Source organism: Daphnia magna, linkage group LG4, assembly GCF_020631705.1.
Source record: "Daphnia magna isolate NIES linkage group LG4, ASM2063170v1.1, whole genome shotgun sequence".
In the NCBI taxonomy this organism is placed as follows: domain Eukaryota; kingdom Metazoa; phylum Arthropoda; class Branchiopoda; order Diplostraca; family Daphniidae; genus Daphnia; species Daphnia magna.
In genome coordinates, this window is record NC_059185.1 from 12385798 (window position 1) to 12409311 (window position 23514).

The window sequence follows — 23514 nt, forward strand, 5'->3', positions numbered from 1 at the left end:
TTTCCAATGTATGTTTCATTTTTGCGTTTCTTGTATCGTCTTATGCAAACAATTCTTACTAAAACGGAATAATGTAAACTGGCTGAGAATTTAAAATAAACCACGTATAGAATATATGAAAAATAGATTGATAAAATTAATTGACGGCGACGTTTAGAAATCTTAAGAGCAAACATTAAAAAAAAATTCTAGATTAAAACATGCAGGATTGATGGAGAAATATAATGGCAGCTGTACATAGAGAGATATAAGGCAGGGTAGCTATAAATACTATATACAGGGATCCTATTAGTCCGCATTTGTACGAAAACAGAAAAAAAAAAATAACTATATCAATAATGCAAAGACTGCAATTTTTCATGTTCCCAAAGGAGAAACATTGAGTATGGAAAACCTAGTGCCCGCGATCATTTACAATCTCAAAAAAAAAAGACGAATGAGGTAAAAGTAAAATTCCATCGAAAACAAAAACAAAAAAAAATGCATTTGCCCTTCATAGTCTAAATTGAAAAAAAAAATTTAATTTCTACGTCATTGAAAAATGAATTTGGTTAATCTGTACACTGGTTGAATCACCTGTTATTAGAAATGGTCGCTCATAGTTCAGGAAATTCGTCTACCGTTATCTATCAGAATACTCTCAGCTGACGCCCACCTTTTCCCTTTGGATACTAGAAATCACAGCAAATATTATACTCTGCTTGATTTAATAAATGAACCGGCAGAGGCAGATTCCGGTAAAACACTGTTGGTGCGGTTTCCGCTTCGTTAATCACGAAAAGGACATTGGCATACTTTGCGTTGGCAATCGTAATGAAATATTCGAAAATCCTTACCTGAGTAGCACGACGCGAGGAAATACGTATAGACCGAAAATATCGTGTTTTAGTTTTACATCTTTATCGGAAATGAACGGGGGTCATACACTTTAACTGGAATACAAGAATTCAAAAATAGGTACGCCCCGGAGGTGCAAAAATTAATCAAAGAAAAAAAGACGGAGAGCTAAGAGGCAGCGTCAACAGCGACTAAATAAACTGAGTTGAAAAATGTGTAGAATTGAAATTTAACTAAAAATTGTTTTTAGATATTCTGCCTTGTCCCTGACGAAACTAAAACTCGTTATGACCGCACTTGACGAATTCGTGTATCCATTGCAAAATGTAGGCTGCCGAAAATTCAATATGTGTTACCTTTAGGTGATCAACTCGTCACATTAAGGCAGGGTCAGAAAAAAAAGTTGCCAAGACAACACAGGCAAAACAAAATTTATGTGAACTTGAGCTTAGAAAATCAACTGCATATTATCCACAACAAAACAAAATCAAGGCCAACGATTTTCTTTTAACCTCAAGTAGAGGGGCGTGCTATTGTCAACGAGATCAAAAAGTAACCATAAAGGGATGGAAATGAAGTAAGGGACTACAACTAAACAAACGAAATAGCAATAGTAAATTGTCTTAGAAGATTTTGCCACAAAAATGCACCAAATTCTGTCGCTAAATATGTCAAGAAAAGCTAAAAGGATCCAGATCATATCATCGATTCATTTCTTCTTTTTTGTTTTTTTTACTTCGAGGGGGTAGGGGTTACATTTGAACTGATACCCGTGCAAAGGCAGGGTAACAGGAAAATTAGACGCACTCATAAATGACGTTAGTGAAAATAATGAATAAAGGAAAATTTAAATAAAAAAGAAACTGGCACAACTCACCAGACGTGGGTTTTAGGACTTTCTGGAAATGGCCATCAAACATTCACTAATACCGTAATACGATCTTGATGGTAATCTAATAGTGATCAGCATTTCCTGCAGTGGATTATCAAATTGTAATCGGAGACGAAAACGAATAAAACAGTTGCCTAAACCAGAAACATATCGTAAATAATCGTCAGATGGTCATCAAAAATCGTACCCCAGGGGAAAAACATGGAACACGTTTAAAATTAATAACGCTAATAATTACAAATGCCCGCCTCCTATGGAAAAAAATTGTGAAATTATAAATGGAACTCACCCATCACAAAAATCGACTGCGTGGCACAACAAGTTGTTGACTGGCTGTTCACTTCACGACTAGTTTAAGATATTCCCTTCAAAAATTCCTTTGATAACACAACTACTACACAACTCCACTTGTTCAGAAGGTGAAATTCGGATACGGAGCTCAATATCAAAGTTTCAAACTGCTAGTGTAGACCCAGCTTGAAGCAATAAAGAAATAAACAGCTGGAGTTCACTGTCTGTAACCACAAGATAACGCCCACTAAAACTGTTTCATTTTCATGTCTTTAACTCATCGGTTACCTTTTAAAACAATCAAGAACACAAAATATTTTAATAATATCTAAAGAGAGGATGGTCTCGTTTCTCTTCAGATGTGAATGTCTGAATTTTTAAATGGCCACCGTGTCAAAGAACAAGGAAAGGGTTCGCAAAGACGTTGCCATCGTTATTTTGTTGTTGTTGTTGTATGTTTGTTTGTTTTTTTATTATTAATTTTGGTTTTTGTTCGTCAGTATTCACATATCGTAAACTGGTACGTTTAATTTAAACTAAAAATCAAACATATGGCCCAAAGAGCATTTTATCTACCTTTGCAATTCTCATATATGGCGTCTTTTAGCTTTTCCCTCCTTTTTCTTTTATGCTATCGTCGGCCATCTATTGCCCGAACCCGAACTTTTTCTTTACTTCATTGGTGGGGCGTGGGGGAAGGTGTTTCGATTGGCTCGAGTACGAGTAGGGTACAATCATAGAACCCTGGTTGGTTCACGCTGAGAGGAATCCCTATACCGCGTTTCGTTGGTCTGTATGTATAAAATTTCGACGGTTTTGGGGCGGGGCACAGTGGTGGAAAATAGAATCAGAGTCATCTATCGAGAGAAACTGAGTTATTCAACGGCTATTGTCAGTGTTATTTTTTCAAGTTTCAATTTTTCTGGTGTCGTCTGCTCCGTCGTTTCCCTTATCACTGTTGTGATTGGCTGTTGAAGTTTTCAAACATGTTTTCTGATTGGTGCATTCATCACACACCCGCTGGAGGCTCTGACTGCTATTTCCGAAATTAGACACAACTACAGATGAACAGTGAACCAACCAACCAACCAACCAGGGTTCTATGACTCTGGTACAGTATGATGCACAAAAAGGTGAACACCGATTTTTTTCTAAAGCCATCTATGGGTAGGTAATATTAACTGTATACTTTTTTCAATAGAGGAAGTGGGGAAAACCACCATAAGCGGAGGCTGGGTAGTTTAAGTGTAGACACCTCTCTGTAATGCTTCTGGCGATAGGAATAAATGTCTGGAAAAAGTGTGTTGTATTTTCTTAGACAACCGAACCCTTCCCCCAGGCGAAGAAGAAAATTTATAGAATTATCTAACAATCACGATGTCAAACTCTTTACCCGTCATTGTAATGATTACACCAAACAAGCACGTATGAAAACATTCAAATAAAAACGCATAATCATATGTTATTATAAAAATATTATTAGTAATCGATACTAATATATTTTATGTCATAAAACCAGGAAAAAGGTTTTCTTATACGGGGCTTGAACCGCCGCAATCCGTGCACGAAGCCAATGCTATACCATCAATACATTATAACTTAAAGATTACTCTTTCGGATATGTATATATTGTGTTATTTCATGAAGGCAAACTTAAAAAAAAAAAAATTATATTTTTCCATTTCCCAAGCATGCCGCGCAATTCTATATATTCATACCAGATATCAGTTATAAAATTTGAAATAACACGATATATAGATATTCAAAAGAGTAATCTTTAAGTTATTATGGCTTGATGGTATAGCATTGGGTTCATGCACGGATTGCGGCGGTTCAACCGTATAAGAAAACCTTTTTCCTGTGTTTTATGACATAAAATATATTAGTATCGATCACTAATAATATTTTTATAATAACATATGATTATGCGTTTTATTTGAATGTTTTCATACCTTGTTTGGTGTAATCATTACAATGACGGGTGAAAGAGTTTGACATCGTGATTGTTAGATAATTCATAAATTTTCTTCTTCGCCTGGGGGGGGGGTGGGGTGTCTAAGAAAAATACAACACACACTTTTTCCAGACATTTATTCCTATCGCCAGAAGCATTACAGAGAGGTGTCTACACTAAACTACCCAGCCTCCGCTTATGGTGTTTTCCGCCAAATCCACCCTTCCTCTATTAAAAAAAGTATACAGTTAATATTACCTACCCATAGATGGCTTTAAAAAAAAAAATCGGTGTTCACCTTTTTGTGCATCATACTGTACAACATGGAGAACGGAGATTCCGCGCGTTATGGCCGTTGCCTGTTAGTAAAGAAGGCTATGGTACGCATCGTTTGACAATTAATCTAGAAGTGCTGGAATGCTATATCAGCTGTAAAAACTTTTGAGATTATAAATGATCATATTTTGAGATTATTTTTTTGTTTATTTGAATCTCAAGAGGGAAATCAAAAGATTTTGCTATGATAAGTAACCATTTCACTCATAAGAAGTAATTTACTTAGAAGTTCCCTGTTACATTGAAAACAAGAGGAATATAGGAAATCTACGAATAATTTTATCACATTCTTTTCCATATGAAACGAAAGGTCTTTACTATTTGTTGAATTTCTCATTGTCTGTTGTCTACAAGTTAAATCAGGTTAAATCCCATTTTTTTCTGTGGCTTATATAATTATCATGTCACCCGTTTAAAAATTGTATTACTGCAATTTCAGAGGTTCCTACTTGCTTCTGTAAACCAGCCTGTAACCTAAAAGGTATTTGATTTGAAGGTATACTGATAATTCAATTCTCCTAAATGGTAAATAAAAAAAATTTTTAGCTTATTTGAATTAAATGCTTTTCACTGAAAATATCACAGGAGGAAAAGACCACTCGAAAGAAGATACTGAAAATGGAACATCCTTGTTCAGATGTTCCAACTTGCCCCTGGATAGTAGCCAATAGTCTGAAAAGTATTTTGAGTAATCTACAAACTATGTGAATCAATTTCTACTAATTATATTTTTAGTAGATAGTCGACCATAGAAAACTGACTGGTTGTATATGGGTGGAAATCTACTTGACCATGCAAAAAGTTGACAAATGTCCTGGTAATGAGAAAAAAAAACTAAAGATATTTAGCAAATGTGTTTTACTAAGGTAAAATGACAATAGTTATTTAAACTTCAATCTACCAACTATTCAAAAAATATTTTTTAGCACTATTGTGTGATGTATTAGAAACTCCTGAAATAGCATCATACATCTGTGATTGAAATCAATTAACCAAAGTAATGATGAATCAACTGGGAAAAGTATTCATCCTGAAACTGATTCAACTAAACATAGGTAGCTGAAGTACTGAACAAGGATGGACGATGGTCCTGAAGGAAACCATACAAAACTGTAATCTAAAATATTCATTCTTGCAAAGAATATTCAGTAAATTGTTCCTTCAGTTTGGCAATTTACAGGTTGATAGCTTCTTATGAATTACTATATGTTGACATTTATTTAAAAAAACAGCAACAGACTGCCTATTATGGAGATTAATGAAAAATTTTCTGTTGCAAAAGTGTCTAAATCTAGAAATCTTTGTTTTCTGGATGTCTATGCAAGTTCAATGCTTTTTTAATCTGACATTGTGGAAGAAACTACTGCTGCTGATGAATAGTGCCATTGAATATAGTCGCATCATTGATTAGTTAGTTAACCTCCACCGGAACTGGTAGGAGGAGAAAGCATTATCTATCTTTGCTGCATAGTTTACTTTTATTGTTTATATCTTTCAGTTATCTTGTTGACTTCCATTGATTCTATTTGCCGAAATAGTAGATCTGGTGGGATTAAGAGGAAAACGACAATGTTGGAGATCTCGTATTCCAGAAAATATTATAAATTCGGGTCTCTGAAAAGGTTAGTAGCTGAAAATATACTGTACTGTATTTGTACTATTTTTATAATATTGTACTGGTGCGCTACACGTTTTATTATTTATTTTTTAGTACAGCTAGTGAGCACCTTCCCATTGAATTTCGTGTATCAAACAGTTGGAAGTTACCAGATTTTTTTAATCGTTCTGTAGTCAGGTATTTTCAGTGATATCAGAGTCACAGCTGAGTAATAGAATACTGGCAGTAGGCTAGAATACTAGTATTCTATTACTCTAGAATACTAGTATTCTATTACTCTAGAATACTAGTATTCTATTACTCTAGAATACTAGTATTCTATTACTCTGCCCCTACTTAGGTAATATATTTTTTATTGTTTTAGAAGTATGAGAGCCCGAAAAGAGTGGCAACCCTGTTTCGTACAGAGAACAAGGAATTAAGGTGTTCCAGTTTGAAATTGTGAAAGTTTATTGTCTTGTTGGATGCCTATGTTTCAAACCAAATGTATCTGCTTGACAAGTGAATGTAAGTATTGTGTACAAGTACTGCATCCTTTTATTCAGTTTAAAACTTGTTGTAACCTATTTTTGGTTTCAAAATGTAGATTATACTGAACCCTTCAGTTGATGTTCTACTGCCCAACATGCATGGGAAGTATTAGTTTCTCAGTTTAACCAAATGATTGCTCAGTTGTTGTTTGCAACTGAGGCTTTTTTTTTTTTACCCTTTAGGAAATGCTTACAAGATGTGTTATCGACCGTATATCTTATACAATAAGAAGATTTGCAATTACTGTGGCCTGGCGAAAGTAATTGGGAAGTATGCTCCATAAAGAACTTATGTCATGTAAGATTAATCAGCAATAATTTGGTAATAACTTCTCTCTGTTGTCTTCGTCCCCCAGGAAGGTTTTTTTGTACGACGTCCAGTATTAGCTGTTCACAAAATAGATTGATTCCAACAAGATGGCTATTGCAAAACGGGATTTTTTTTTCTTTTAAATGGAGAGTTCTAGCTATCTTGGAAAGACTATCAAAGAAGCCATTATGCAGCATTCGTGCTATGCTTTGTTCAACGCATTTGGAAACGAATTTTGTGATGACTAATACAACAATTAACAAGGTATGTCACCGATTAAAAAATTATGTCAACAAGCGTTTAATTTTTACGCTGTCATGTATATTTATTTTCTAGAGTTCATAGGGTCGTAATGAAGCTCGGAAATGATTTTAATGGATCTTTGGGGCCAAAATAATGGATAGGAGTTGGAGGGACGACCGAAAATATCCTTGTATTTATTATTTTCTCTATTTGTTGTGGTACTGTGGCAGACATATTGGAGTTCATTTGTGGGGTTCCCTAGTTTTCTGTGGCCCTATTTCCCGTGATAACACTTGTGATAATAAGCCCGTAGCGGGTTATGGCAACACTATGATCAGCACGAGAAGGTTGGGAGTGCGCTGTCTAGAAGGTGAGTGTGGGTCGTTAACTATGAGATTATTGGAGGGCTACGGTGTAACCCGAAAACACAACGGGTAATCAACCCGTCGATTAGGTTAATGGAGGGTTATGGAGCTATTCGAAAACATAACAGGTAATATACCCGTCGGGGCAATTGAGTTGGTGTAACCGTATGTCTTGCTGGGCTACTATGTTGTTTGTAAATGTCTGATAAACTGCAATAAAATAATTTCAAAAGATTTTCTTTTCTGGCAATTTTTTTTATTAATTTTTTTAATGAAAAAATTTTTTTTTCAAAAATTCTTTTCAGCAGGATTTTTTTTCTGGCCAATTTTTTTTTTCTGTAAATTAAGAAAATTATCCAGCAAATTGTTTTTTGAAATTAAAATAAGCATTGCTGCCGCATGTGGTTTGAACCCTAGGCCTTTGACTTACCATGCTGCTGCTCTACCGTTGAGCTACAACTGATATATTAGAAATGTAAAATTCTAATTATTAAAGTTAAATCAGGCAAAATACTTAGAAAATTTCTGATGTTTCGATTCGAGGATAGAGGAGCCATCGCGAGGGCTCTAGCCTGGGAACTCGACGGTGGCTGGCTCGATTCCTTTTCAGGTACCCATGTCCGAGTGATCGTTTGATGGTCGGGGTAACTATGCCAAGTTACCCCACCAGAGTTCTCCCCGAGAGACCCTTCTCCCCGACTACATTTCTGCTGGGTGCGCAATTACCTGGGTTGCCTACCTTCCAAGTAGGCGAACCAGGTCAGGAAACTTACCAGGTAAGCAATGAATATATTTACAGAATCTACTTCGTGGGTAACACTGGAAAAGAAATGCGTTCAATTTTGTAAAGTCAGCTTGACAGTGAAGCTTAACAGTGCCACCTAGTGTTTGGCGATATCGGTATAACCCTAATAAATTTTCCAAAAAGAAGTCGATGTTCGAAGAAACCGTTTTGGTTGTTATGCCCTTTTTAAAAATACCAGTTTATTGTTCGATTTCATATCAGATAACTTACAAATTTAGAAGCATAAATACGTTTGCAAATTTTTCTTCTCAATTAATTCGTTTAAAGCAGTCATGATTGTAACTCTAAAACACACAGGAATTGACAAGAATACGGTGTCTGCTTGGCCACTAGACCATACACTATGGCTAAAACATTTCCATTACATTATTCAATTTTTTAAAACCTCTACATATGGTACTTGGTGAACTCTTTAAAGCGGATTGCAAGGTCACCCTTCACGAATATTGCTGCTGCACTATTCAGTAATTACCTGAGATTTAAAATGTCTTCCATCAACAGCATGCCAGTAGGACCTGTAAAATGAGCATCTACCACAAGCGTGTTACTTGAACATAAAGATACAACCAGACCGAATCACCCGTAGCCAGGTGAACAGTCGCTTCAAGATGCAAAGATCTCACTTGAAAAGTGGACCCGGTTACCCACCGTCGCGTATCGGAGCACGTTCGCATTTTTAAGTAAATAAACCTAACACGTACTTGAGTCGTAATCAGGAGGTACCGTTAACGAAAAAAAAAAAAGCTTTTCGGCTACGGGTGCTAAGGACATCCCTCCTTTTGTATCCATCGCCCCTCCCACGTTGAGATTTTCAATGTCGAAATTCATTATGACCGTATCCGAATTACTCTGCTTTAGGACGGACAAGTTTTACATCTACAGTTTCTACGTGTTGCTGAAAACCTGTTTTGATTTGACAATAAAATAAAAATGTAATTCATAACATCGAACGCTTGAAAATTCTGACCCAGTGGTAAGATACTTGTTACCGAAAATCCTTACCTGAGTAACAGGATACGAAGGAAGGCCATCACGACGGAGACGCTCACGAAAAGGACATGGTAGACTGGGCATCAAGTTGATGCCATCAACCGATCCTACTGTTTGGCTTCACTCCTTGACAGTAGAGACAAATTATCGTGTTTCACATCTTTATATTCATTCAATAGTTGATGTAACTTACGTTCTCGCCGTCCAAGTTGTTCGTCCAAGCGTCTGTACGATTCTCCTCTTTATAGTTAGTTTTTTCTTTTCAGCTAGGATAAACTGCAATACACACAAGAGTTTAATTTAATGAGTCAATCTTGAACCAATAGGGATAAATCAAACAATATGCCAAAGATAAAATTAAAACCGACTTACCACTGGTTCTGGAGCACAGCTGCCAAATTGGGCGGTCTAATAAACCATTGAGAGCCACTGGACAGGAAGACTAACGACGACAGAAAATGTGTACCTGACATTAGAGAAGGAAATTTCAATATGCAGAGCTAGCCAGACCACGACAAATGCGGATAAAATCCTACAGGAATAATTACACGGCCATGTATCTTTCTGTCGAATGGAAAACTTCCCACCAAAGTGAGAAACAATTTGCGCAATTTTGAGCATAATACAAAATACAGACGAAAAAGACTTGGAAAAAAACAAAAAAAAAAACAAACACAAAAAGTGATACTTCTTTGTTTCATTGTTTTCTCGCCTTAATCACTAACCAAGCACCCAAGGTGGTATGGAAGGAAATAAGAGTATTAGGAACAGGTGGGGAGGGGGGTGCAGAGGGAGGGAGAGTGAGAGAAAAAATATACATATAAATTGCTAACACACCCAAGCTTATCTAGCAACCAAACAACTAAGATAGAAATCAACAGAGAAAAAAAGCAAACAAGAATAAGAGAGTGAAAGAAAAAGACCAAAGAGTCAACAAAACATAAATTTTACTTATATCAATTTAAGTAAATAATTTACCATCAATAAATATGATGTAAATGTGAGCTCATTTTAGCAGACCTATGGTTTGGTCATCCAACAGAACTTTGCATTTGCTTCAGGAAACAACACACAAATTCAAATTTTGATTTCAAAATCATTTGAGATTCACTGCTTTTGGTCATCAAATGAAGTAAACACTGGAATAAAAAGACGAGCATTAAGTGACGTGATGGGAAAACAAACAATTCCGAGTAGGGCGTCATTTACCTGTCTGTTGTCGAGCACAGCTAGTTCACACTGATTGAACGAGGCCAAAGAGTAACCGATGGCCGTTTGCAAACATGATTCATGTCGACCCTTGCAATTCACATAGTCAGCGACTTGATTTGTGACACATGTTCAATGACTTCTATCATTAAGGTGGTCGTGATGTGAAATATCCTACGTCATTCAACAGCAATGCCCAGACCATCGAAGACAGCTAATATTTTGTCTTTAAATTAGTGTCGTCTGCAACAGCCTAAACATTCACACTTCACAGTTTAACACTTCACAGGACAGACGATTCAACGATGAAATCTATGATCGATAATGATCTATTTCTCACCAGTCGTATTCCAATTGTTTGTCAATTTGTCCATTTCAGAAAAAAATGCCGTCCATAACTGGTTCAAATCTAGGATGCGAACATGGTTTCAATTTGAATAAAACGAAAAGATAAAAAAAAAAACCAGAAAATATTTTTCATCTTTTCCTGTGACGGTAAGTGAAATGAAATTCTTCAGAATCAAAATCATAAAAAAGCTACAGCTCACACGTCTCGTTGGTTGCGTAAAATATATTTCAGTGATTACTGTCACCAGTGTAGATAGCAGCTGATAGTGATATCTCTCTGGCCGTTCAAGAACAACCCGATCAACTATACGCGGTGGTCATTTGCAAACTTGGACTGGATGGAAACAGATTCGAGAAGTCAAACACAAAAGAAAAAAAAAAAAAACCATTGAACATTCTTTTACTCGTGTGCATCGAAAGTATGGTGGAAATGAAAATAAAGTTCAGCCGGGATGATATATTAGGAAGTGGTGGTTATGGCTTCGTGTTTAGAGGAGAGTTTGAAAATGAAGCAGTAGCAGTAAAACAAGTTTTACTAGCAAATGCAAACGTAAATGCAAACGAAGAAAAAGCTTTGCGAGAGCTTCAGACTCATCCAAACATCGTCCAACTTTTCCATTGTGAAAGCGACAAAAATTTCAGGTGAGGTTTTTTTTTCGTATGCTCAAAAGTAAAACATGAAATAATGCAGTTTGTTTCTTTGTTGCGGTGTTTCAGGTACTACGCAATGGAATTGTGCGACGCCTCTTTGGATCAGCTATATCTAAAGTCGGACGATCCCAAAAAATATAACGGACCTAGGCCATCTAATATCGAAGTGTTTCGTCAATTAGCTGTTGGCCTGGCATACATCCATTCAAAGAAATTCATTCATCGAGACATTAAACCAGGAAACGTGCTCATAAAGCGACCTCCTCGCCAAGATGACGAGACAATAATCAAATGGGCTGACTTTGGACTGTCAAAAGCCGTAAATGAGCGGGGGACGTTCACGTTGAGCGATATCAGAGGAACAAAAAAATGGCGCGCCCCCGAGTCCCTGAAATTGCTGGAAAACGCGCAAGAGGAAGATGAGCCTCGAGGCACCGTTCAGAGCGATGTGTTTGTCCTAGGCCTCGTCGTCGGTTACCTTTTCTTGAACGGCAAACATCTTTACGGTAACGACGAGATAGAAATTCACTACAACATCAAAGAAAAACGTCCGATTAAAATTGGAGGTAAGTCCTAATTTACTACAATAATTGTGTTGCCTGCTAACGTAATTTAATATTCTTTGTTTTAGAAATTGCAACTAAACTGCGAGAGTGTAATGCGTATAACATACTTAGTCATATGTTGGAAGACGACCTTAAAATAAGAATAACATCGGCACAAGTCGTCGACGAACTATCAAATTCCAGGGAAACTGCACACACTCCAGAATCGAACAACCATCTTGACAATTTTCTATTAGATTCGAATCGGATTGCACGCGAGGAAAAATCGCATCGGATTGCACGCGAAGAAGAATTGCGTCGATTATGTGCCCTTGAAAATTCGTCGGATCTAACAATAGAAATTGAAAAACTAATTAAGAAAGGAATCGACATCAAAGCAAAGGACCGATTTAGAAAAAATGCGCTACACATTTTGTGCGAATTGAATTCAAGCTCGACGTTAATCGATGCAATTATACTGTTAATCGAACAGGGAATCGACGTGAATGCAAAGGGCAACCATGAACTGAACGCGCTCCATTATTTGTGTCGAAACAAAGGAAACTCAAGTTTTATCGACGCGATGAAAACCTTGATCGAAAAGGGAATTGACGTCAACGCAACGAACAAATATGGAGAAAATGCTCTTCATTTTTTGTGTGGAAACTATTCAACCTCAAACTCAGAAGAAGCAATAAGAATATTAATCCAAAATGGGATTCGCGTCATACCCAAAGGCAACGACCCACGATCTATTTTACGCAAAAACAATGAACTGAGCAACCCAAAAAAGAAAGAAATTCTTAAACTCCTCGACGAAGCTGCGCTTGCCCAGGGGTGATTAGACAAAGACTCGACACTCGTTATCTTAAAACGGTCACTTTGCTGTTGTTGTAGTCCTTCATTCGTTTAAGTATAAAATAAACTAGGAGAGATAAAAAAACGCAATAAATCGTGTTGTAAAATGTGTGGAATCAAAATTTAATACCTAGATTTTCTCAAGATAGTTTGCCTCGACCCTGGTGAAACTGAAATTCGTAATGTCCGAGCCCGACTGAATCGTCTGCCCATTGCAAAGCGTATACAAAAAATTCAACACGGACTGCCATTAGGTGGTTAATTCTTCACACTAAGGTAGGGTAAGAAAAACAAAGACTGCCAAGACTGTGAGAAACAATAGTGGCAAATGAAAACTGTGGCAAACTATACCTTGGAAAATCAGTTGCAATGTTTATCCAGAGCACTTTGTCGATCTTATAGGCTATCTAGTCGTTACATATCGACTCGTAAATGGAGACGTTACAGGATGAAACATTTGCCCGAAATGGAAACGCGTCGAATGTCATCGCAAACTTTTTGTCAGATGGTCGTAAATAATCAAGGAAACACGCTTAATGTGTTTAACAATAAAAAACGCTGATAATTACAAAGACTAACCTTCTGTGATGAATGCAATTACGAATGGAATTCGTCCACAAATAAACCACGTAGCACCCGAAGCTGTTCACTTCACGACTGGTTTACCATTCACTCGGAATATTCGAGATTTTCGAGATTCGGGACCAAACAAAAACTATTAAACACCTCTAGTTAAAAATGTCGAATTTCATTTTATATTACATAATCGAAATGGTAGCAGCCTGGATGACGACAGATGCACGCAGATAAGGAGCTCACAATCCACGTTTCTTTCGAAACAATAAAGCACTAAAACAACGGGAGTCAAACGACAGACGAAACGGTTTCATTTTCATGTCTTTAACTCACGTGTTACTTGTTAAAATAAAAAAATAAATACAAAAAAAATATCCCCTGCAGAAGAACGCCATTGTTTCTCCGACAACTTTAAGTGGGTAAGTGCGATTGAGTAAACAATTTTCCCTACTCCTTAAGGTAACAGCCAACAGGGCTGCCATATTTGCACCTCTTTCAAACGAAATTAATTTTTATCTTTTTGTATTTCATTTTATCAAATTTTCATGTCTTATTTGTTTTTCTCAAGGGGTTATAAAAAATGAAACAATTTTCATTTTTAACTTTCGCCAATTTTTTTCCCCAAGAGCTTCAACCTCAGGAACACGAGTCATTTGTACATACGAATTCAAATTGAATGATTGAAAATGCGACGTTAGAATCCGGTGGTGATGGCTCCAAAAACCAAACAGCCAACACATTCCTCAGAGGGCTCTCATTTGATTAAACGCCAAATCCTCGTTTTTTTTTTTTTTCAGGTTTCACTCATTTACGGATATCAAATACCTCCGTTAATGCAACTCCTTTTTTAGCTATCAACCTTCTACTATGTCCTCCATCGCTTTGGATACCCCAAACATGACAACGCTACTGCATTTGCTGAACGGAACAGAAGAGAGATTGAGGGACGAACTGGAGCCAACTTTCCTGCAATTATATTTGGATTTTAATAGCAATTTTTTAGACTATTATTTCTTGCTTGATTACTGTTGATAGTGAGGTGAAAGATTGTCATATTTATCCAATACGTTCACGAAATGGCGGCAATTGGGCATACAAAATCTTACAAATTGTCGTGGGCGAAAAATTCCATTACGACCATCAGCTCGCCTTAGATTCGCTACATCCATTCGGAATTAATCGAAACTATTGGGTGAGATTTTTTAGGATAAAATGATTAAATTCAAATGTTTGACAACCTTTTGATGAAACCGCAACTGCGATCATAGCAAAGATAATGATGACAACAACAAAGACGACGATGGAATTAACGTGAAATTATTTTCCTTTTGATCTGCATATGCACGTCGTTTCGGCACTGGCGTACTAAATGACGTGGAAGTTGCTACGTCCACCTTCAGTTACATGTTACAATATTTTGTTCGTCCATCATTCGCGATTTCTTCACCCGATTTGCCTGCGCATAACAGAACGTGGTAAAAAAATGTGTGCCTCTAAAGATTTAATGAATCCATCACCACACGAACCGTTGGAAATGTAGCAGCTGTCGTAACGGTCGAGCGAAGTTTCGTGTATCTGTTGAACGTCGATCTCTTCGTTCCCCGGCACAATTAAATCTGGATCTTCTGGACCTAATGCAAAATATTTGACATATGTATAAACCATCAATATGTATGCATGAGGATATCACTAGTGCATACTCAACACATCCGTCATAGTATTGCTGACTGGCATATTCAAATTGTTGGTGTTATAGCATTGGTAGATGCCAATGCGCCTTCCATCGGAATGTTGAACCCTAGGCCTAAAGGTGGCAGTGCAGCAAATCATCTTTTCCACTGAAGTAAACTGCAAATGGGTACACACAAATTACATAATCTGGCAAAGAGAAATGAAAAAGGAAGTTTGGAATGAATTATCTAAACCTGCAACAAGGCAACTTTCGTTCAGCCTCAAAATTTCCCTAAATGGCATTAACGATAATTTGACATCGGCTAGGTTTTTCATCTTTAGACGATGGAAGAACGGACGTAAACGTGAAAGAAGGATCCATATCACTTCAATGTGCCAGCCCTTTCTGTCAACAATAAATTTATGGATATCACGAAAAGATGTTTGGTCAAAATAACATCTAATAAAATAAGTCAGCATACCAAGTGAAACTTACTCAAGATTAGAGGTGTCGATAAGTTGTATCCGGGATTTTTTACGAATTTGTCCAAACTGCCTCGAGGCGGAGGGGGACAAGGAAACAAAATGCAGTTTACATTTTCGTGTTCCACCATGGACTACTCTATTGTTAAGGACGGGAAAGTTTCCCTATCCCGCCGTGTTAAAGGGTGTCACTGTGGCTATTTTCATGGAAAAATAAAAAATACACCATTAAATGCAGCTTTTAAAGGCGATTGTAATCATCAAATTTTTTCTTTATAAAACGTATCATTTAAGAAGATATTGCGATTTTAATTTAGGTAGGAGGGGGAATTGGGCGGGCCGCCGGTGCCATCTATCAACCAAAAACTGCAAGTTCTTGCTGATTGACAACTGAACTCGAAATTGTCGGGTGCCATCTATCAACTAAAATCGCATGATCTAGCTGATTGACAACTGAACAAAGAAAACAAGTAATGAGTTAGGATTTTTGGCTCCCAGATGGCACCGGCGGCCCGCCCAATTTCCCGATTTTCTGATACAAAATAATTAATAACTCGTTCAGGGTTAATTTTCAATATAGGGACATTTGGTAAGTCAATAATTATTTTTTTAAACTGAAATCAATAGAAAATTTAAAAAATTACATGGGTGGCATAGGAAATGTCGAACAGTCCCGTCCTTAACAATAGAGTAGTCCATGGTTCCACGTATCAATGACGTCACACTATAAAACTGCATACAGCATAGATCTATTCCTTTTGTTTTCTTTTTCTCTGCCATGGTCCTTCGTTATACACTGCCATCTGGTATTGGAGCAATAACCGCCACTGTCGTCCGTAGTCCTGCTATGTGCTGCCACCTAGTTTTTAGCTTTAAGTCTCTTCCAATACATGACTTTTAAAGGCGATGGATGCATTGGCGTGCCCGCTACTCAAGCCATACATCAACCATGTTTGTCCACGAAATAATGGAAACACGAAATAATGGAAACACGAACTAAAGAGAAAGAAGAGAAGAAGGATGAGGAGGAGAGCGAGAAGAAAAATCGTTCGATTTAGAAATGCTTACCCCCTCTGGCGGTGGAATGAAAAATGTCTAGAAGGAACTTGACAAAAAAGAACTGATAAGAAACCAACTCCCTGCCACACCCAGCTCTCACTCGCCATTCTCACAAGTTAACACCGCTCACGACATTTAGAAGGACAAAGGAAATCCCAAAAGTGAATTGTGGCCTTAACTGGCATTATTTTTCCGTTTTCCATTGAGGAATATTGAACGGAAATGACGGACAAGGTAAAGATCCCTCTTCCAAAAACAAAATAATTAGATTTTAAAATTGCTTAGTTTTTCCTTGTTTAGTCAATGCAGAATACGGGCGTGCCCGTGTCTGCCTTTCTTTTTCTCGTGCTATGCATGTCCTTTAATTCGACCTTCTAAAAGTAAAAAACATAAAACAAATCTGGTAAAACTTGAAAAAGGCACGTAAATAAACGTCACAGCCTTTTACACGGATTTTCAGATACACTGTAAAACCATTATCTCCATTAAACTTTAAATTTATTTGATAATTGCAGGTAATATAAATGGTACCATCAAAGCGATTCTGGTTGGCAAGTCAACTTTGTCAGCGTCAAATTACGTGTTTTCCCATTCGGCAAAGTCTTCATTTCACCGCTCTTACGTCCAACTCAACTGAAAATGGCCTCGCCATTATCTTCAAATCGTGCTGGAAATGTACACGGCATTCAGTTTGATCGCTCACATCTTGTCGGGGAGGATGCCTATACTTCAGTGTTACGTGGCACATTGAATGGTCAAAGGGTAGCAATCAAAGGAATCGAGGTGACCAGAGGCACAGATCAAACAACTGACAACAAGTTAAAAGTTCTGCAGCAGTTAAACCATTCGAATGTCGTCAAACTTCTTCACTGTTAACACGACAACAATTTTATGTAAGATTCTTTCTTCTTGTTTTTAACCGAAAAACATTATCATAATGATTTTTGTTTATCTCTTTGCCGTGTTTAAAGGTACTATGCATTTGAATGGTGTAACACCTCGTTATGTCAGCTGTTCTTGAAGTCGGATGACCCCAAAAAATACGATGGACCTATGCCACATCATATCGATGCTTTATTTCAATTGGCTTCTGGTCTCGAACACATTCATTCACAGAATTTAGTTCACGGAGACATCAAACCAGAAAATGTCCTGATCTCGGTGAGATCTGGTGGCAAAGATAAGATCTCTCAAATGGGCAAACTTTGGACTGACCAGAAACGACAGTGAACGAGGAAGAGGGAAAACAAATCAAGTCGGGGGAGATAACGCGTGGTTGGCACCCGAGTTGCTGTCGTTTAAACTAAATAGCAGCGTAGAAGAAAACAATTACAAAGAGACCGCCAAGAGCGACGTCTTTGCACTAGGACTCGTTTTTGGAAGTCTAATCTTGAACGGTGAACATCTCTACGGTCCCATGGGAAATGAAAATGAAATTCCCCAAAACATAATTGAAGGGAATCCCATCAACATGCAAAGTAATTCCTCATATAGATAAAAATCCTTTTGATTTTATGGTGAATGAATAAATCGTGACTTTGTTTTAGAAATTGGCGGCAAATTACGCGACTGTTACGAGAATGACCCAATGAAAAAAATGTTGGAACACGCCCCTGACAAAAGGATGACATCGACACAAGTTAGTCAACGCGTTAGTCAACTAAAAGCCATCAAGGAGAAGGTATAACCAATTTAATGCAATTCGACCATCTTTAAAAATGTAAATTAATTCAATTTAGCTCACTGAAAAAGAATTAATCCAATTATGTGGAGATGTTCACCGTTCGAGAATAGACTTCCGAAAACGAGTCCTAGTGCAAAGACGTCGCTCTTGGCGGTCTCTTTGTAATTGTTTTCTTCTACGTTGCTATTTAGTTTAAACGACAGCAACTCGGGTGCCAACCACGTGTTATCTCCCCCCACTTGATTTGTTTTCCCTCTTCCTCGTTCACTGACGTTTCTGGTCAGTCCAAAGTTTGCCCATTTGAGAGTTATATCATCTTTGCCACCAGATCTTACCGAGATCAGGACATTTTCTGGTTTAATGTTTCCGTGAACTAAATTCTGTGAATGAATATGTTTGAGACCAGAAGCCAATTGAAACAAAGCATCAATATGATGTGGCATAGGTCCATCGTATTTTTTGGGGTCATCCGACTTCAAGAACAGCTGAGATAACGAGGTGTTACACCATTCAAATGCATAGTACCTTTAAACACGGCAAAGAGATAAACGAAAATCATTATGATAATTTATTTTTGGTTAAAAACAAGAAAAAAGAATCTTACATAAAATTGTTGTCGTGTTCATAGTGTTGTCGTGTTCATAGTGAAGAAGTTTGACGACATTCGGATGGTTTAACTGCTGCAGAATTTTTTACTTGTTGTCAGTTGTTTGATTTGTGCCTCTGGTCACCTCGATTCTTTTGATTGCTACCCTTTGACCATTCAATGTACCATGTAACACTGAAGTATAGCCATCCTCCCCGAAAAGATGTGAGCGATCAAACTGAATGCCGTGTACATTTCCAGCATGACTTGAAGATAATGGCGAGGCCATTTTCAGTTGAGTTGGACGTAAGAGCGGTGAAATGAGGACTTTGCCGAATGGGAAAACACGTAATTTGACGCTGACAAAGTTGACTTGCCAACCAGAATCGCTTTGCACGCCCAAGATAAGAAAAGGAAAAAGACTCGAGTGGTAGAGCTGGTGAAATAGAAGAGTAAAAGTGAAGTGAAATCAAGTAGAAAACATAAAATATTGGCTTGTTGCAAACCTGACAAATGTAGGCGACGACAGCAAGGCCATAGTGTTGCCCCTTGCTTGTTCATAAAATATGAAATGATAAAATTAACGAGGATATCCAGATGAGAAATACAAAGATTCTGTGTTACGATAAATGAAGTTTTCTTCGTCCATTAAAGGGCAAATAAAAAACAACTTTATCATATAGACAACCACAAGAAAAAATAAACAAAGAAAATTTTTTTTTTTAATGTCTCAAGGTCATTCAACACTTATCGTTGGTTGTAAAATCAATGCTAATTTACAGACTGGTTTCTGTCCATGAAAGGACGATGAAACAAAACAAAAATCAAAGTGGCCTCAAGTCAAGTGTCAAAGTGCGTGACTCACTTGAACAGCACACCCATTTGATAATTCAAGTATTTAAGTGATTGTTTTAAACCACCATTTTATTATATCCTGACAATGGCTGGCCATTTGTTTTTTATTGGGCTGATAAAGAATTTATTTTAAGATTAATTAAAAGGGCAGACATCTATCGAGAAAATGAAAAATAAACAATTTCACTGCCATGACCTTCAAAAGTTAAGGACAACAAGGGATTCTGATTTGGGAAACAGCTAATCCTTTGATCTTTCCCCATTTATAACTTAAAAACAGGCCCACACTCTTGTTCAGATCGAATACGATGTCAGCTATAGCACCTCCCCACTCTATGACACGATCGCAGCCGAAATTGCGCCAAAAAGACGAAATGTGGCCAGAGAAGATTCTGAAAGTCGGAGCCGACGATTTGTGAGCCAACAAAGGGATGGATTCAGGTCATTCTTTAAGTGCATCATTTGCAAATATTTCTCTTATATCAAGGGAAGGAAAAAAGAAAATGATTGCAATTTGAAAAGGGTGTCCAGATTTTAGACGCTTCTCAAAAGTCAAATTGCACTGACACGAAAAAAAAATGTCTAAAATCTGACCTGGAAATGGAGCAGAGAACTTCTGTCGCCCTGAATTGCATTCAAACGCTGCACAGCGAAGGCCTTCTATATTCTATTCTTCTTCGCTGGCGACTGTGACGAGATCTCCAATGGCGTACAGTTTGAAACATTTTCGGTGCAATCGACGCTGCGATTGGCCAAAGGAGACCAGATCTGGATACAAGCCTACAACATACCAACAAATGGATACATATGGGGAATCAACAATTTTGCACACTTTAATGGTTTCATGTTAGAAGAAGAAATGTCTCTTTGATAAGAACATTACTTCTGTCAAAAACATTGAGAAGGTGGACTGAAATTAAGTAAAACGAAAATGGAAATACATTTTCGAATGACGTTTCGTGCGATTAACAAAGCCAAATTAAAATAGCATGCAACTAAAACCAATTAAATTTATTTAAAAAAATATAAGGCAGGAAACACACTCTAAAATGGTCGATGTGACACATGAAGATGTTGGTTGTCCATTCTCTTCAAGACAGATTCACGATGAAATTAAAATAATTTTTCAACGACACCAAAACTTTAAGGGCCCACCTTTTCAATAAATCGAATTTCATTACATCTCACTCAATCTAAAGGGCAGCGGCCTGGATGAACACAAATACACACCGATAAGTCCGCCCACGAACCACGTTTTTCACAAAGAAATACGACACCAATGGAAATAAATAGCAGTTCAATGCTGGTAATCACAAGACAATCCAAATTTTAAAATTTTTGTTCCTCTTACTTAATAAGACATTACGTAATTTGGAGATACACCTAATCCAAAATAATTAGAAGGAATCGCACTGGGTAAATTTTCTGCGACGTAAATGGCGATCCAAATGAAGAAAGGAGGAAGGGTGTGCGATAACGTTGCCATTGTTTGTTATTCTTCTCGCCGCTTTCCCTTCTGCCATTTTGAGTTTGACAAATTGGAAAACAAGGAAATCTCATTTCAGATTTAATCAATAAGATGTCAAATAGCGCAGGTAAAAGGAATAAAATGCAGCTGAAATATTTTAATTGTGCCCATCACGTAAAATCGCAAAGACATTTATTATTTTCCGTGGAAAAGTGAAAACATTTTTGCAGACAAATTTTCTGTATTAATTTATAAATAATTTGTTTAGGGAAATCAGGAGTGAAACGCTAAAAGACATAAATAAATTCAACAACAACTGCATCTAAGCTTTGCCCCTAAATAATCCTACGACTAAAAAGCTTATCATGTTAATCCGCTTTTGGAAACATGACAAGGACTCGTTCCAAGGACGTTAAAATAGACGGGGCGGTTTGCACATTGAGAGAACCAATCGTTTGCTGAAAATCTGTCAAACAAATTATAAAAAATTACAATAACACAATTAATGAATGCACGAAAACTTGCGTGTAAGAAAGGCTTGTTACCTGCATCATTAGGATCTTTGGTGAAGTCGCCAAAAAAACAGTGGCAACTTTAGTGGACGACTTGATGTTGTACAATCCGTTTTGATGTTGCCCAATTCCTGTAGATCGAGGCATGAAGTGGGCATGTGATCAATAGAGGTCGTCTCACTCAAACCTGTTTTGATTTATTGATTTCATATTTATATCTGTTATAATTTCATAAAATTAATACAACTGTTATCACTTTGATATTTGGTTCGTTAAATATGATACAATCTATAGTTTGTTTAATAATTCCTAGTTCTATTTCGATAATTAAATTTATGAATAATTAATCAAATAACTCACCCTCTATTGTTTATTTGACGGCGCTCAAATCCGTTTCTAAATTCGTCACCGTAGTTTTAGTTTCTAAAAAAAAAAAAAAACATTCATTAACGATCATACTTGTTAAATTTTTATAAATTAATCCGAAATATTTGTATATCGACATTTAAATTTCTCACCATCTACAGATTCCTTGACAGTGCTCAAATTATTTGTAAAGTCGCCACTGTAGCTTTGGTTGCTATAAAAAAATAATTAATAATAATACATTAACATAGCACTTAAAATTTTGATATTAACATAGTAATAAAAAAGTCTCACCGTCAAGATCACTTCTAATTGTGCCCACATCTCTTTTGATGGTTGCCACCGTGTTTTTTGCTTGCTTAAATATTCACGAAATAACAGTCAAGACATGCTCAATTTGATTAATAATTTAAAGTGCCATTTTTATCGACATTTCGTTATTTAAATAACTCACCGTCAGCAGTTCTTTTAACTGCATCCAGATCCGATTTGAACGTTGCCAGCTTATCTTTGGTTGCTAAATAAAAACAAAAACAACACATAATTCAAAAACTGTAAGACTGTAATTCAATCAAATAGGACCGGTATTAATTTTTTGTTAAATGTCTCACCATCCACAGTTTTTTCTAATTTCGAAAGATCCGATTTGATGATCCTCAGCTCACCTGCGGTTGCTAAACAATTATAACAAAAAATATTATCACAGTTTCTATTCAAAATCAATTTTAACTACTAATTATGCAAACACAAGTGGCAGATGTTTGTCGGCTGAAATGCCTGAAGGAATCTAATTTCATAACTTCAGATTTAAGAACATACCTTGGGAATTCGCGTTGAGATTCTTCATCGCATCTTCTAATTTGTTCATCCTGGTTGTTAGTTTAGTCAAAAGGAAAACGCCGATGACACCTAAAACTCTCGTTCTAAAGTTATCGCTTAGGGTAGATTTTGCGTTGCATCCAGGTGGGATGTGAAATGGTACGTATCATGGACCGCACGCGTGCTGAGGGTAGTAGGTCAAGTCATAAGAATTGTCTTGGCTAAGCAGAAACTTATTTGGACTGACTGGAGTAACCGAAGAAACCAATGCGACAGTAATCATCACTTGCTAATTATGTAAACAAAAAAATCAAATATAAATTAAGATGATAACAAGTTATTCAAGTAAACGACCATACAACATGATATTTTATTGTTACTTAAAAGGTATATATAGCCGAATTAAACTTACAATGATTCTGGATTTCATGACGGGATAACTGCTGGAACTGAAACGTGCTTAAGTCAACTGGACTTATTAGTGCATAAATAACGCGAAAATCATCCTCCTTTTATACAGGGCTGCCTTTAGACCGTGCATACAAATGACCACAATTCATTTTGGATTCACCATTTTCTGCATTCACTCCGTACGTCCGGTTTTCCTAATCGAATGCAAAAAGGCCCTTTATTTAAAATAATAAATCATTGCT

General features: G+C 36.9%; 2 protein-coding genes and 3 long non-coding RNA genes across 41 annotated transcripts in view; 3 read left to right on the forward strand and 2 right to left on the reverse strand.

The window, feature by feature from the left end:
- Positions 1–114, forward strand: part of LOC116920291 (death-associated protein kinase 1) — an 11714-nt gene extending 11600 nt beyond the window's left edge. For 2 of the 3 annotated variants that reach the window (XM_045171723.1, XM_045171721.1), the window contains one exon: positions 1–114. This exon is cut by the window's left edge and continues 819 nt beyond it. The gene's annotated coding sequence lies outside the window, so the exon portion shown is untranslated. The other variant, XM_045171722.1, reaches the window with a different exon arrangement.
- The window catches only part of LOC116920391, a 67321-nt gene that overhangs the window by 32698 nt on the left and 11109 nt on the right, over positions 1–23514 (reverse strand). For 4 of the 15 annotated variants that reach the window (XR_006644769.1, XR_006644770.1, XR_006644768.1 and 1 more), the window contains exons 12-23: positions 23274–23466; positions 22862–22951; positions 22654–22716; positions 22497–22559; positions 22337–22400; positions 22195–22256; positions 22037–22099; positions 21710–21863; positions 20740–21630; positions 20291–20476; positions 16581–20172; positions 16157–16508 (exon numbers count right to left, since the gene is read on the reverse strand). This is a non-coding gene — a long non-coding RNA (uncharacterized LOC116920391). Of the gene's footprint in view, positions 1–8340; positions 9085–9183; positions 9298–9364; positions 9448–9543; positions 9638–10149; positions 10311–10380; positions 10634–10720; positions 10790–10928; positions 11908–12052; positions 12850–12912; positions 13080–13133; positions 13277–13361; positions 14325–14384; positions 14815–14884; positions 14990–15058; positions 15207–15283; positions 15436–15511; positions 15710–16156; positions 16509–16580; positions 20173–20290; positions 20477–20739; positions 21631–21709; positions 21864–22036; positions 22100–22194; positions 22257–22336; positions 22401–22496; positions 22560–22653; positions 22717–22861; positions 22952–23273; positions 23467–23514 lie in introns of those variants that run through there. The other 11 variants (XR_006644780.1, XR_006644771.1, XR_006644777.1 and 8 more) reach the window with 11 other exon arrangements.
- Positions 1–23514, forward strand: part of LOC116920272 (putative ankyrin repeat protein RF_0381) — a 51771-nt gene that overhangs the window by 21851 nt on the left and 6406 nt on the right. The window lies entirely within an intron of this gene.
- Positions 1253–2867, reverse strand: LOC116935724. The gene is made up of 2 exons (XR_004401412.2): positions 2019–2867; positions 1253–1863 (listed from the first exon to the last, which is right to left on the reverse strand). It is a non-coding gene; the product is annotated as an uncharacterized LOC116935724 (long non-coding RNA).
- On the forward strand, positions 4286–7610 carry LOC116935723. 21 transcript variants are annotated; one of them, XR_006644798.1, is made up of 12 exons: positions 4338–4354; positions 4621–4673; positions 4750–4806; positions 4896–4989; positions 5046–5176; positions 5237–5422; positions 5476–5744; positions 5809–5932; positions 6022–6105; positions 6293–6435; positions 6515–7032; positions 7105–7610. It is a non-coding gene; the product is annotated as an uncharacterized LOC116935723 (long non-coding RNA). The 21 variants fall into 21 exon arrangements; XR_006644808.1 differs by having other exon boundaries at positions 4340–4354; positions 4750–4791; XR_006644796.1 differs by having other exon boundaries at positions 4342–4405; positions 4473–4673.